The 12,349-nt window shown below is 39.1% G+C and overlaps 1 protein-coding gene across 1 annotated transcript in view; it reads left to right on the top strand.

The window, feature by feature from the left end:
- LOC101740626 (uncharacterized) overlaps window positions 1–12,349 on the top strand; it is a 209,655-nt gene that overhangs the window by 66,615 nt on the left and 130,691 nt on the right. The gene's annotated exons all lie outside the window — the stretch shown is intronic.

Below are 12,349 nucleotides of genomic sequence, written 5' to 3'. Positions count from 1 at the left end.
CATGAGAATACATGGTTTTCTTTCATCCTACTACTGTACAAGTCCATCCTTGTGATATAAAACGTACTCCACGAGTTTAAATCTAACGGCAGAAAGCTATCTATAAAAAAATGGTAATTAAATTTTGAGAATATATTAATGATGTTTGCATCATTCACAATAGTAGGATTCGCATAGAATGATACATACACAGAGAATACATGTTCACATACATGGTGAACACACACACAAATACACACACACAAACTATACACAGGTTTATATTGTGATTTGTCCGCTATTATTTTAATTATTTCGAAGAATCCTTATTAATCACGATAGAAAGTAATCAGAAGAAAATACAAAAATTATCCAAATTTCGCAAGAATTTTCCAAGATTATCGTTTCCAAGATCGTCTTACTCAATCTCTTATCAATCCTACTTAAATTAAAGGCACTTTAACTTGCCGTAATTCCTGTTAAGGCCACCAAAGCAATTAAAACCTTAACGTCCTTTATATAGACGCTAAATCTGCTGGGACGCGGTCGTTCTCTCGACATTGTCTTTTTCACGAGCGGAAAAATTGAAATGCCCCGCAAGTGACTTAATTAAGTTTGTACGCTCGTCAACGGAAGTGCTTCACAAAGTTAGTTTAGAAAAAGTATCGGTGTAGCCTCCGAGTGTTGTTTGTTTACTTCTTGTCATTATTATTTTTCCCAGCCTCTATACAGGCAAACGTAGCTCTATAGCCTATCTGACGCCAATATCACAAATCGAATCCCGCCTTTTTTTATTGCTTATATGGGTGGACAAGCTCACAACCCATAGACATCTACAACCCCACATTGAGATATAAGTTCTAAGGTCTCAAATATAGCTACAACGGCTGCCCTACCCTTCAAACCGAAACGCATTACTGCTTCACGGCAGACACGGGTGGTGGTACCTACCCGTGCGGACTCACAAGAGGTCCTATCACCAGTAAAACCTCCTTTAGAAACGAGGTTGAAGTGTCAATTTTACTGAACTAGATCTAGGTAATTCGTGGTCGGAATGTACCTTTCAGTTATTGTTCGCCCAATCCTTAATATTGTTACGCGCTGGGGTTCGGGATAAATAAAAATTCTACCAAAGTACAATTGAATACTGTACTAACACTTAGAACACTCACAGAACACTTTACAATTCGTTCACTTCTTCCGCTTTGCTTCAGGTGGTCCGTTCGCTGTTTCGTTCCGATTACTAACTCCTCCGTGTTTTTTTTTTTTTTTTTTTCCTACCTAAGCTGATAGCCTTGAGAGGCTGTGTCAGCGTAACCCTAACTTTAGTAGGTGAGCTCACGGGGCTCAAACCTGACGATGTTGCTAACAAGAGTCCCCTAGCAGGGAGCTAGAGAGAACCCTAGCAAGAGTCGTGCTTCGCAGAATCTACCACCGGATCGGAAACGCGACCCACTGAGAAGATCCGGCGAGAAACTCAGTGGGCTGTGTCTGAGAGTTAATTTACTCGTCGAGCCCTTCGACGCAAGCGTCGGGTTCGACGAGAACGGTGACCGGTGCTTGAAGTACCTAAAAGCACCGTTAGTGGATCGGGAGGATCCGAGATGACGTGTTTTGGGCGACGTCGACTGCTTTCCATTCTGTCCGCAGGATCGGGAATGTAGTTACCGGCGGTCACGATGAGAGGGTTCTCGTGTCGTGCCGCTTTATCGAAGTGGCGCATGGACGCCGACTGCAGATACTTACTGATGGACTCTAAGTCCAGGTCGTCATGGAGGTCGACGTTCCTGACGAACCACGGGGCTCCGACGGCTATCCTGCAAAAACGGGATTGAATGATTTGGAAGGATTTTAAGTGTATGCGGGCCACGTGAGCGAACACTACACTTGCATAGGTCATGACGGGGCGTATGCAAGTTTTGTAGAGTGTCACCTTATTTCTAAGGGACATTTTACTTCGCCTACATATCATCGGGTAGAGACGTCCTAGAATGAAGGCGGCACGGTCGCGTACCGTCTTGATGTGGGGGCGGAATGTCATCCTACTGTCGAGGGTGATGCCTAAGTATTTGACCTTCGGGGCCCACGGTATGGGCTGGTCGAACATCGTGATTGGGCGAACGGCGGGGGCGGGGGTATTGACGCGCCTAGTCGGGAGGGGGATGCTCAGCGTGGTGTTCGGAGGGCGACCCCTTTTGAAGAGCACCGCTGTGCTTTTCGTGGGGTTGATGTCGATGCGCCACTTTCGGAACCACTGTCCCATGGTGGTAGCTGCGGTCTGAAATCGTCGATGAAGCAACGCCTTCTTCCTACACGAGTAGTAGATGGCGGTGTCATCGGCGAAGAGCGCCAGATGGGTCTCCGGAGACCGGGGTATATCATTGATATACAAACTAAATAGTAACGGGGAGAGGGCGGAGCCTTGCGGGACTCCGGCTGTGACGTGACGGGGCCGGGAACGCGTTCCCTCGACTCGATATCGGAACGAACGGTTCGACAAGTAGTCTCGTATGATGAGTGCCTCCGTGTCATCACTGCAGCGCTTTTATAGTCGATACGACATCTCTAGAAGTATCGAGAGCATTCCTCGCAAGTCGACTACTTACAATATGCGTTCCCGCCATTTGGCAATAAATGGCATTGTACTTCTCGAGGGCTCTAGATTTTACTGGTTTCTTTGATATTCGTTTCTGCTATTCGACAATAGATGGCGTTGTTCTTACCGGCGTAACAATATACTAAAAAAAAACATTTGTAGCGACCTGTACACCATAATTCAGGGACCGTGAACTCTCTTGAGGCTTAAAATTAAAAAAGAGGTTTTCTAACATTCGGCTTATAGCGGCGCGACCTCAGTAATGCATAACATTATTCTGGCCTTACAAGTACTCCTCTGCCTTGATTTTTGATATGAAATTATCTTTATGCAAGAACCTTTGAAACCATAAATACGGGTGTATTATGTGATACCATGTCGACAATTTAATTCAGATTAATTCTGTTTTCTGATATGCTATTCATCTTTGTTTTGCCACACGTTGAAATGAGGATATAGTCCACCTGATGATGAGTAGTGACGTCACTGCGTTCTGTGCTAGATTCCCTCGAAATTCGTTTGTAGAAGGACATGTCATAGCGCTCAGGAAACTGTGTGGAGGGGGTTTCATCTCAGGGGCGAATTGTATACGGCAAAAAAGATCTCTGAAAGCGCACTGTAGACAAAACGCAATGGTTTTAAATAGCATATCCATACTATCTAGAACTGTTTCGCCTACCGCCGGAGCAGAGCTATCTGCTTCGGTAAAAGGAAGTGCGATAGTAAAAAACAGATGAAGGAAGCATCTCAAGCAATTTCTTAGAGAATTTCCTCCTCTCTATCCAACATACCTTTTAACCAACCCACCAACCAACATAAATTTTTACTGGTGGTAGGACCTCTTGTGAGCCCGCGCGAGTGGGTACCACCGCCCTGCCTATTTCTGCCGTGAAGCAGTAATGCGTTTCGGTTTGAAGGGTGGGGCAGCCGTTGTAACTATACTTGAGACCTTAGAACTTATATCTCAAGGTGGGTGGCGCATTTACGTTGTAGATATTTATGGGCTCCAGTAACCATTTAAAACCAGGTGGGCTGTGAGCTCGTCCACCCATCTAAGCAAATAAAAAAAATAAAAATAAAACCTGAAAACCGTTGCCCATCTTGAAAACAAAGATGAAATCCTCCTAGTGCTAGAAACATTTTTAAACGATCGTAAAACTAAATAAATGACTTTAATCCAAAACAAGACAAGGCAAGACTTACGGAGGCGTGCAGGTTCTCAATATGTCCAGTAATATAAAAAATTGAAGTCTTATTATTCTTATTATAGAAGTATGTTAATATACTTAGTATAACTTAGACGTGAAATTAAGGATAAGTCAACAAAAAACCATCTCTTCGAACATTTCCAGGGTTATGGATGTATATTAAATATATGTATATGTATAATAAAAATCTTACATTTATTTCCGTTATCTGGTACCTGTAACACAAGTTCTTTACGAACTTATCACGGGACCAGTTAACGTGGCGTGCTTGTTAGTAAATATTTATTTATTTATTTATTTATTAGCGAAACAATACCCATTACTATTACATGATAGCTAAATAATTTACAAATTAAAAGTGTTACGAGGTTACTACACAGTTCGTAGCAACCGTAGCGCGGCCGTAGCACACGCTCGCAGCGTTGGAATGAAATTATTTCATGCAATTTCAATAAAGTTGGTTATGCTGAAACGTCTAGTAAAAAAGTAGCTGTAATTGACACTAGCATCCTTCGAAATAGCCATCCTACCCATTGCTGCTGAGAAAACATCAAGTTTTCCGATTTAAAAAATATAACCTCTAGACCATCTATACTAATCTATACTATACTAATACTAATACTAATATACTAATAATATTATAAAGAGGAAAGATTTGTTTGTTTGTTTGTTTCGAATAGGCCCCGAAACTACTGGACCGATTTGAAAAATTCTTTTTCCATTAGAAGCCGATATTGTCCCTGATGAACATAGGCTACTTTTTTTTCATTTTTTTTTTTTTTTTTTATTTCATGTGTGTTTTAATGTTTCCGAAGCGAAGCGAGGGCGAACCGCTAGTCAATAATAAAATTGAAAGTTCAAAGCTCAGTTGTCTCAAGGTCGATATTGAAGTTATATTGTCTACGTGTACGAAAGATAATTTTCATTTTTTCTCTCTCTATAGCATTAAAAAAATCGTGAACAATAAATATGTTCTTCACGGTCAAGCATAATTTGTGCTTTCTCATCTGAAAATGAATGAAATATATTGCTAAGCACTTAAACTAATGATTAATCTCAAGAAAAGCACTCTTTTTATAGAAAATAATTATTCATTATCGCATTGGCTATTGAATATACCATATCATGCTATACAATACAATTGAGACATGACCTGATGTCTCAAGGTGGGATGCAGCATTTATGTTGTGATGTCCGCGGATTGCAAGAATCACTTTACTGTAATCAATAATACATGTAATCACTGGCGTAAACGCTGGTGACCGTGGGCGGCGGTGAATCACTTACCATCAGGTGACCCGTCTTGCTCTTTTGCCTCTCGCTGTTATAAAAAAAAAAAAACAATAATAATTAACACTAAAATACAATTTATATAATTCTAATAAATGTTTGCCAGTGTACTAATGAATGTACTACATTGTAATACGCATATCAATTAGTTTATAATATTACATAAATTGTTATACAGGTTTCGTTGAAAAAGGAACAAAAATAATAAGTATCACGAATAATAAGTATTAAGAAACTAGCTGTACCCGTCCGCTTCGCTGGGCATTTAAAATTAGCATTATTATTTCTTACTCCCACAAAGATTCTCATTATTAACGCCCCCGCTACTGGTGTATGGAGTCCAACACTCATATAAATATTAGCCTATCCATTAAGTACATGTATTTTCTACATGGATACAAAGTTTCAAGTCAATCGGATGCACGGTTCAGTAGTTATAACGGAACATCCGTAAAAACCACTGTAGATTTATATATTAGTACTAGCTGACTCGGCAGACTTTGTAGTGCCTCAATCGATAAATAAAAGACCTAAACTTTTGTATAAAATAAATTTAAAACGAACAAACTCTCTCTCTCTCTCTGGTCTCTGGACTTCTACGAATAATTCAAGACCAAAATTAGCCAAATCGGTCCAGCCGCTCTCGAGTTATATATATAGATTATTGGTTGATATCTCAATATTGTGCTAACTACCCTCTATTTTATAAAAATGCTTTTTAAGCATGTAAGTTTATTTGTATAGAGCAAAAGCTGACCGTTTCTTTAGCTTTGGCCAGTTTGTTTCGCCTTAAGCTTCGATCTACACGATAAGGCAGATTCCAATACACGGTGTTAAAATTAAATATCGAACACAGTTCGTACGAGTATGACAAAGTACCCACAAATTTTTCTTTTAGAAATTTTTTATAGCACTTTGGTCAAATTTTTTAAATATTTTATTAATTTTTTATTTATTGCTTAGGTGGGTGGACGAGCTCACAGCCCACCTGGTGTTAAGTGGTTACTGGAGTCCATAGACATCCACAACGTAAATGCGCCACCCACCTTGAGATATAAGTTCTAAGGTCTCAAGTATAGTTACAACGGCTGCCCCACCCTTCAAACCGAAACGCATTACTGCTTAATGGCAAAAATAGGCAGGGTGGTGGTACCCACCCGCGCGGACTCACAAGAGGTCCTACCACCAGTAATTACGCAAATTATAATTTTGCGGGTTTCATTTTTATTACACGATGTTATTCCTTCACCGTGGAAATCAATCGTGAACATTTGTTGAGTACGTATTTCATTAGAAAAATTGGTACCTGCCTGAGATTCGGACACCGGGTGCATCGCTCAACACAAATGCACCGGACGTCTTATCCGTTAGGCCACGACAACTTCAGATCACTACGAGTTCATAATTCAAATAAATTCATTAAATCTCACTTAGAGCTCGTGTCTATAGGCATCATCAGCTTGGATCTCTCGAATTTCTGATATTGACTGTCAATAGAAAACAATTAGATTAAAATTAATTAATGTTCACGCGAACAAAATCAAAACACGAGATTAATGAATTCACAAACGCTCAAATCAACATACCGGAATGTGAATGCCAAGCGATAATGTACTTTACATGTATTACGAGACGGCTTAAAATAAGATTAGCGAATTATGCGAGGCGTTGATCGAGTTTATTAGTCACGTTTGTTTTGTGGATTGTGAGTTTATACCTATATTATGTCAGTGAATTAGTGTGTAACATAAATATACCAAATATGAATAGATATCTTCTAGTATTTTGTAACAATCTTGAAAAACTACTAATCACTAACAAAATGGAAGGAAAGAGGCCAAGAAGGGTAGTCCTATGGTCCGATATTAAGACGCCATTGAACTCCAGCATCTATCCACGCGGAGGACGGGAAAAAATGGAGGAACATAGTCGAAGCAAAAATGCTCAGTAAAGTTCTTGGCCCTCAGCACTGAGAAACACATTGGTTGTTTTGCGTTTGCAGTGACTCAAACTATTGCATTTGCATTTTTATTTAGCAATGGTTTGTTATACTGCTCATTTTCGGCTGGATTCATGGTGTTAGCGACGACACATTCTTCCACACAAGCTTCCAGTGCTGGACTTAGGTCTCCCTCAAGACGCGCTATAATGACCCGCTCTGTTCTGTCTGTATGTCACAGATTGCCGTTGTCTAAGGCAGGTCTATGTTCCACTTTGTAGGAGGCCAAACCACGTTACGTCTTGCTATGGCTAAGTGGTCACCTCGGAAAAAAAATATCCCAGTCGTAAAAAACTACTGAAGGGTTCTGCTGGGAATGAGCAACAGCGTTCTCCGAAAATTATAATATAATGGCTAACACAAAATAGCTAAATGTATTTAATACAAGAATATAACAAAAAACAACATTCAGATATCGATTACTCCAGCTCACATATAGGAAAAAATAATAATCATATTGATCCCACAGTTGTTCTGAATTCCAAGGAAGGGTTGGATGCATCATTGTAAGCTTCCAATTTGACCGTAACCTATTGTTAAAACCGTGCGATATATTGTCGTAACGTCGACAACAACAAATAAACATATTTAAATTACAGTTTAATGTGTGCTATTTACGTAGCAAATGTCACTGGCGGTGTATTCTGTTGTAAGCCCGTGAATAAACCACCATTCAATTTATATCTGCAGCTAACCAATTATGTGTTCCTTTGTGACAGACAGGACAAGCATCCATACTAATATTATAAATACGAAAGCTAGTCTGTGAGTCTGTTACGCCCAAACCACTAAACCGATGATAGCAATTTTTTTTTCTTACCTCCGTTTCTTATTTGGAATACAGAAAGCGCCTTTTTTTGTTTGTTCTAAACGTCTATTGTGGTAGCGTCTAGTATGCGCACGCAAACACGCAAGTCAGTCGAGACCGGTGGCGTATGAGAGGCATGGTGGCATAAGAGAACCCCATGACGGCATGACTCCAACAAACTAAACACGTCTACGGTCGGGGGACCACCATCAGGAGCGAAATTCGCTATCATTGCAAATTTACTAATTATAACTTTCATTCTACATTTGAAACAAATTTATCTATGTACTGCAATTGAATGTAAGATGGTTAAATTATAAACTTTAATAAAAAAAATTGCTCAGTAATAAAATTAAGAGTTAGCCGCGTATAGATACAGTGAGAAAAGATTTTTCTTCGTAATTTTTCGGAAAAGTTCGTATTTGTCGTGCTCTCTCAAATAGCTTCAGTACAATGACTTCTTCTTTTTCTCCACCTTATCCCACTATGTGGGGTCGGCACAGCTAATTTTTCTCTTCCATTCTCTTCTATCAGCCGTCATCTCAACACTCACTCCTCTCTCTCTCATATCGTCATTCACACACTCCATCCATGTCTTCTTCGGTCGACCTCTTCCCCCTCTACCTTGCACTACCATTTCCATACATCTCCTAGTCACATGCATCTTCTCTCTACGCATCACATGTCCATACCACGCTAACCGTCCGCTCCTTAATTTGTTGTTTACCGGGGCCACTTTCACACTTCCTCTGATGTACTCATTCTTTATCTTATCCATTCTTGTTACTCCACACATCCATCTCAACATTCGCATCTCTGCCGCATGCACTCCTCTTTCATGCTTAACTTTCGTCGCCCAACACTCAGATCCATACAGCACGACAGGTCTAATGATCGTTTTGTAAATTTTGCCCTTGAGCTGAAGGGGCATTCTACGATCGCATGCTGTTGCAGAGACCTGTCGCCATTTCATCCAACCAGCGTTTATTCTATTTGTGACGTCCCGGTCTATGTTGCCGTCGTTCTGGAGTATAGAGCCGAGGTACTTGAAGTCGGAGCAGACTGGCAGGGATACACCATCTAAGGCGATTGGCGTGAAGTCTGAAGAACCACCAAAATCACAAAACATGTGCTTGGTTTTTGTTCGACTGATCTTCAAACCCACGTTTTCCAACCTTTCTTTCCATTTTGCCAATCTCCTCTGTATCTCAGGCCCTTCCTCTCCAACGAGAACAATGTCGTCGGCGAACAGCATACACCAAGGCGCCTCTTCCTGTATGTCCGATGTTAGGGCATCCATTATTAGGATGAACAGGTAAGGGCTTAAAGCTGATCCCTGGTGTAAGCCTACCGCCACACTGAACTCGTCGCTATCGCCAGCTGCGGAGCGTACGTACGTACTAGCTCTACCGTACATAGCTCGAACAAGCCGTTGGTATTTCCCTGGCACTCCTTTCACTTTCATGCTCCACCACAAAACCTCACGGGGAACCCTATCATACGCTTTTTCTAAATCAACAAACACCATGTGCACATTTTTACTTGCACGGCGATATTTTTCGCACAATTGGCGCAGGGAAAAAATGGCGTCCGTTGTACTGCGTCCCGGCATGAACCCGAATTGGTTCTGTGATACCTCACTCTCATCTCTCATTCTTCTCGCTATCACTTTCTCCCAAGCTTTCATACTATGTGACATGACATACAATGACATAAATTTATTTTGACATTTGAAACTAAACAATAAAGTTCCATATTAATGTATATGAAAATGTAACTCATTTAATACGATCATTCATTGACAGTTCAGGTGTTATCGTATTCCGATAAAGAACCGAGTGTTCCCGAAGGAAAATAATTTCTCACTACATGTGCACAATGCTATCTGTTCGAATCTTCTTAAATATGTGCAGAAACATATTTACTCGTATGTAATAGAAAGAGATATAGAAAGAAATAGTCGCATGGTGGCGGCATAATCTTTCGTCACGTGATTCTTTCTATCGGTCCCTTAATTAGCCAGCACGCGAAATCTACAGGGAATCAAAGCATAGTACTCCTGTTGCCTTAAAATTCATCCCCACGTAAGATTAACTTGCTAAAACCACACGTAATTGTGCTTGGCTTAATAAATCAACAAAATGTATTACCCAGTTTAAGGCTGCGATAGAAGCTGTGTATAAAACTCGACCTATCTAATTGAGCCTCGTCATAACAAAAGTTTTATATCAAAATACTCAAACTCGTTATTACAAAATGCGTTAAACAATAACACTCCAGAGTCGATTGCTTTTCAAACTGTAATTTACAATATAAACACAGTGAGTTCGTGTTGTTTTTTTGAGTTAGAAAAAACTTTTGTTCATCAAAACAATGTATTTACAAAACGTCCGAGGTTGGAGGCTTTGTTTAGTCAACTCTAATGCTGGTATCTTTTTTGGGCTTGTGTACCTAAGGCACTCTTTTAGTTTGCTTTGTTTGACCTCGATCTCCTAAAGTTTCTATTGTATCTCAATTTCCGTTAATAGGTAGAGGTAAGGAGCACATTCTCTGTTTATGAAAATGTGACTGTGGATATATAGACCAATATAGGTGGCGCCACCGTTGTAAGTGGTGTTATTTCAAAAATAGCGCCAAAAGTCATTAGAAGTTTCAAATCAACACACTTCAATCCATTTAAAACTGCTATATTTATGTCGTAAAATTTGCTACGTTAGCGCTATTTTGGTCGGTTTTTGATTTGCAATTCGCTGCTTTTAGCTAGACACTTTTTAAATTTGCTTATCATATAACAGTCCTCCTTACCTCTACCCTCCATAACCCTTAATTTCCTTTTAGTTGACTCTTAATTCGTTCATAATACTTACCGCGCACCGATTTTTTATTATAAAAATCATATTTTTGAATACCATGGACAACAAAGAGCTTAATCTTGTATATTAACGTAAACATTGCAATTTCTTACTGAAATCTAAAGCAAATTATAAACTGAAGCTATTCTATTATGAAAAAGCTCTTTAAAAAACTTTGATCTACCTATATATTTAACAGAATGAATTATATAAACATCAAAAAGTAAACTATACAAAGAGGACAATGAGAGCGAAATGAAAAACGTTGGAACAAGATGTAGCAGAATTAGTTTAATAAAAAAAATGCTAGAATGAAGATGCACTTTTTTTGGATGGATGATTCGGTAGACAAGCTCACGACTCACCTAGATTTAAGAAGCTAATGAAGCCCATTGGCATCACAATGGAATTACTGCTACTCTCCTTGAAACATATCTTAATGAAGTCTGAAATGTATAGTATAAAAACTGTCCCAGTCTTGAAACTGACACGCAGTGCTTCACATATGAAATAGCTATAGTGATAGCATCAACCCGTGTAGGTTACTACTACGAAATGCTCTAATACCAGTTATTGTGTACAGGTGGTAGGACCTCTTGTGAGTCCGCATGGATAGATACCACCACCCCGCCTATTTCTACCGTGAAGCAGTGATGCGTTTCGGTTTGAAGGGTAGGGTAGCCGTTGTAACTATACTTGAGACCTTAAAACTTATATCTCAAGGTGGGTGGCGCATTTACGTTGTAGATGTCTATGGGATCCAGTGACTATTTAACACCAAGTGGGCTATGAGCTCGTCCACTCATCTAAGCAATAAAAAAAATTATTGTGCATGATGCTATTATTTAATCATAGATCATGAACATGGGTTTACTAGTACATATATCTATAGGTATAATTAGTATAGTATAGATTTAGGTGGGTATACGTATCTCGTTAGAACCATTAGCACTTGCCTCCGGGATTTGAACACCGGTATAGTCAAACCGCTCGATATAAGTACACCGAGTGTCTTATCCTTGAGGCCACAACGACTCCAAAATACCGACTGAGACGTAAAATAATTTTCTAAAGTACATTCGCCTTAATGTATTTTTCCGTATTCCTAATTTCTTATACTAATTAATTAGTTGCATATCATTAAGATTACATAAGTTGCAAAATTTTCTAGTTTCGTTACATCGACATTACTTAACATTTTCTCGTCATTATTAAAATTTACCACTGAGATTTTGTATTTTTTTTGTGTAAATCTAGAAACATCTCATTTTCTAATGGAATAAATATTATCTGCTGGTATTACTGTAATTTTTTACAATTTTGAATGTACAATTGATTAAATGTAAATAAATAAAACTTTGTCACCATTCTGCTATCTTAAGTTTTCATAAAGCGATTACTATATAACAGATATAATTTTTAATCTTTATTTTACTCAAACAACTCCCGTTTCCTATAGAAGTATCTTTTATTCTTCACGTGATTTTATTTTTCACTAGTCGAAACTAGTCAATTAATCTATTCCATCCATTAAAGATAATTTAATGATAGGTAAGTCTGTAAAGTTTTTATTTAACTAACTGAGTATCAACGTGATTGAAGTATGTATTAGCTCCC

The sequence above is a fragment of the Bombyx mori genome, chromosome 16 (assembly GCF_030269925.1).
Source record: "Bombyx mori chromosome 16, ASM3026992v2".
Lineage (NCBI taxonomy): Eukaryota > Metazoa > Arthropoda > Insecta > Lepidoptera > Bombycidae > Bombyx > Bombyx mori.
The sequence above is the reverse complement of the archived record's forward strand: the minus strand, read 5'-3'. Positions and strand labels throughout refer to the sequence as shown.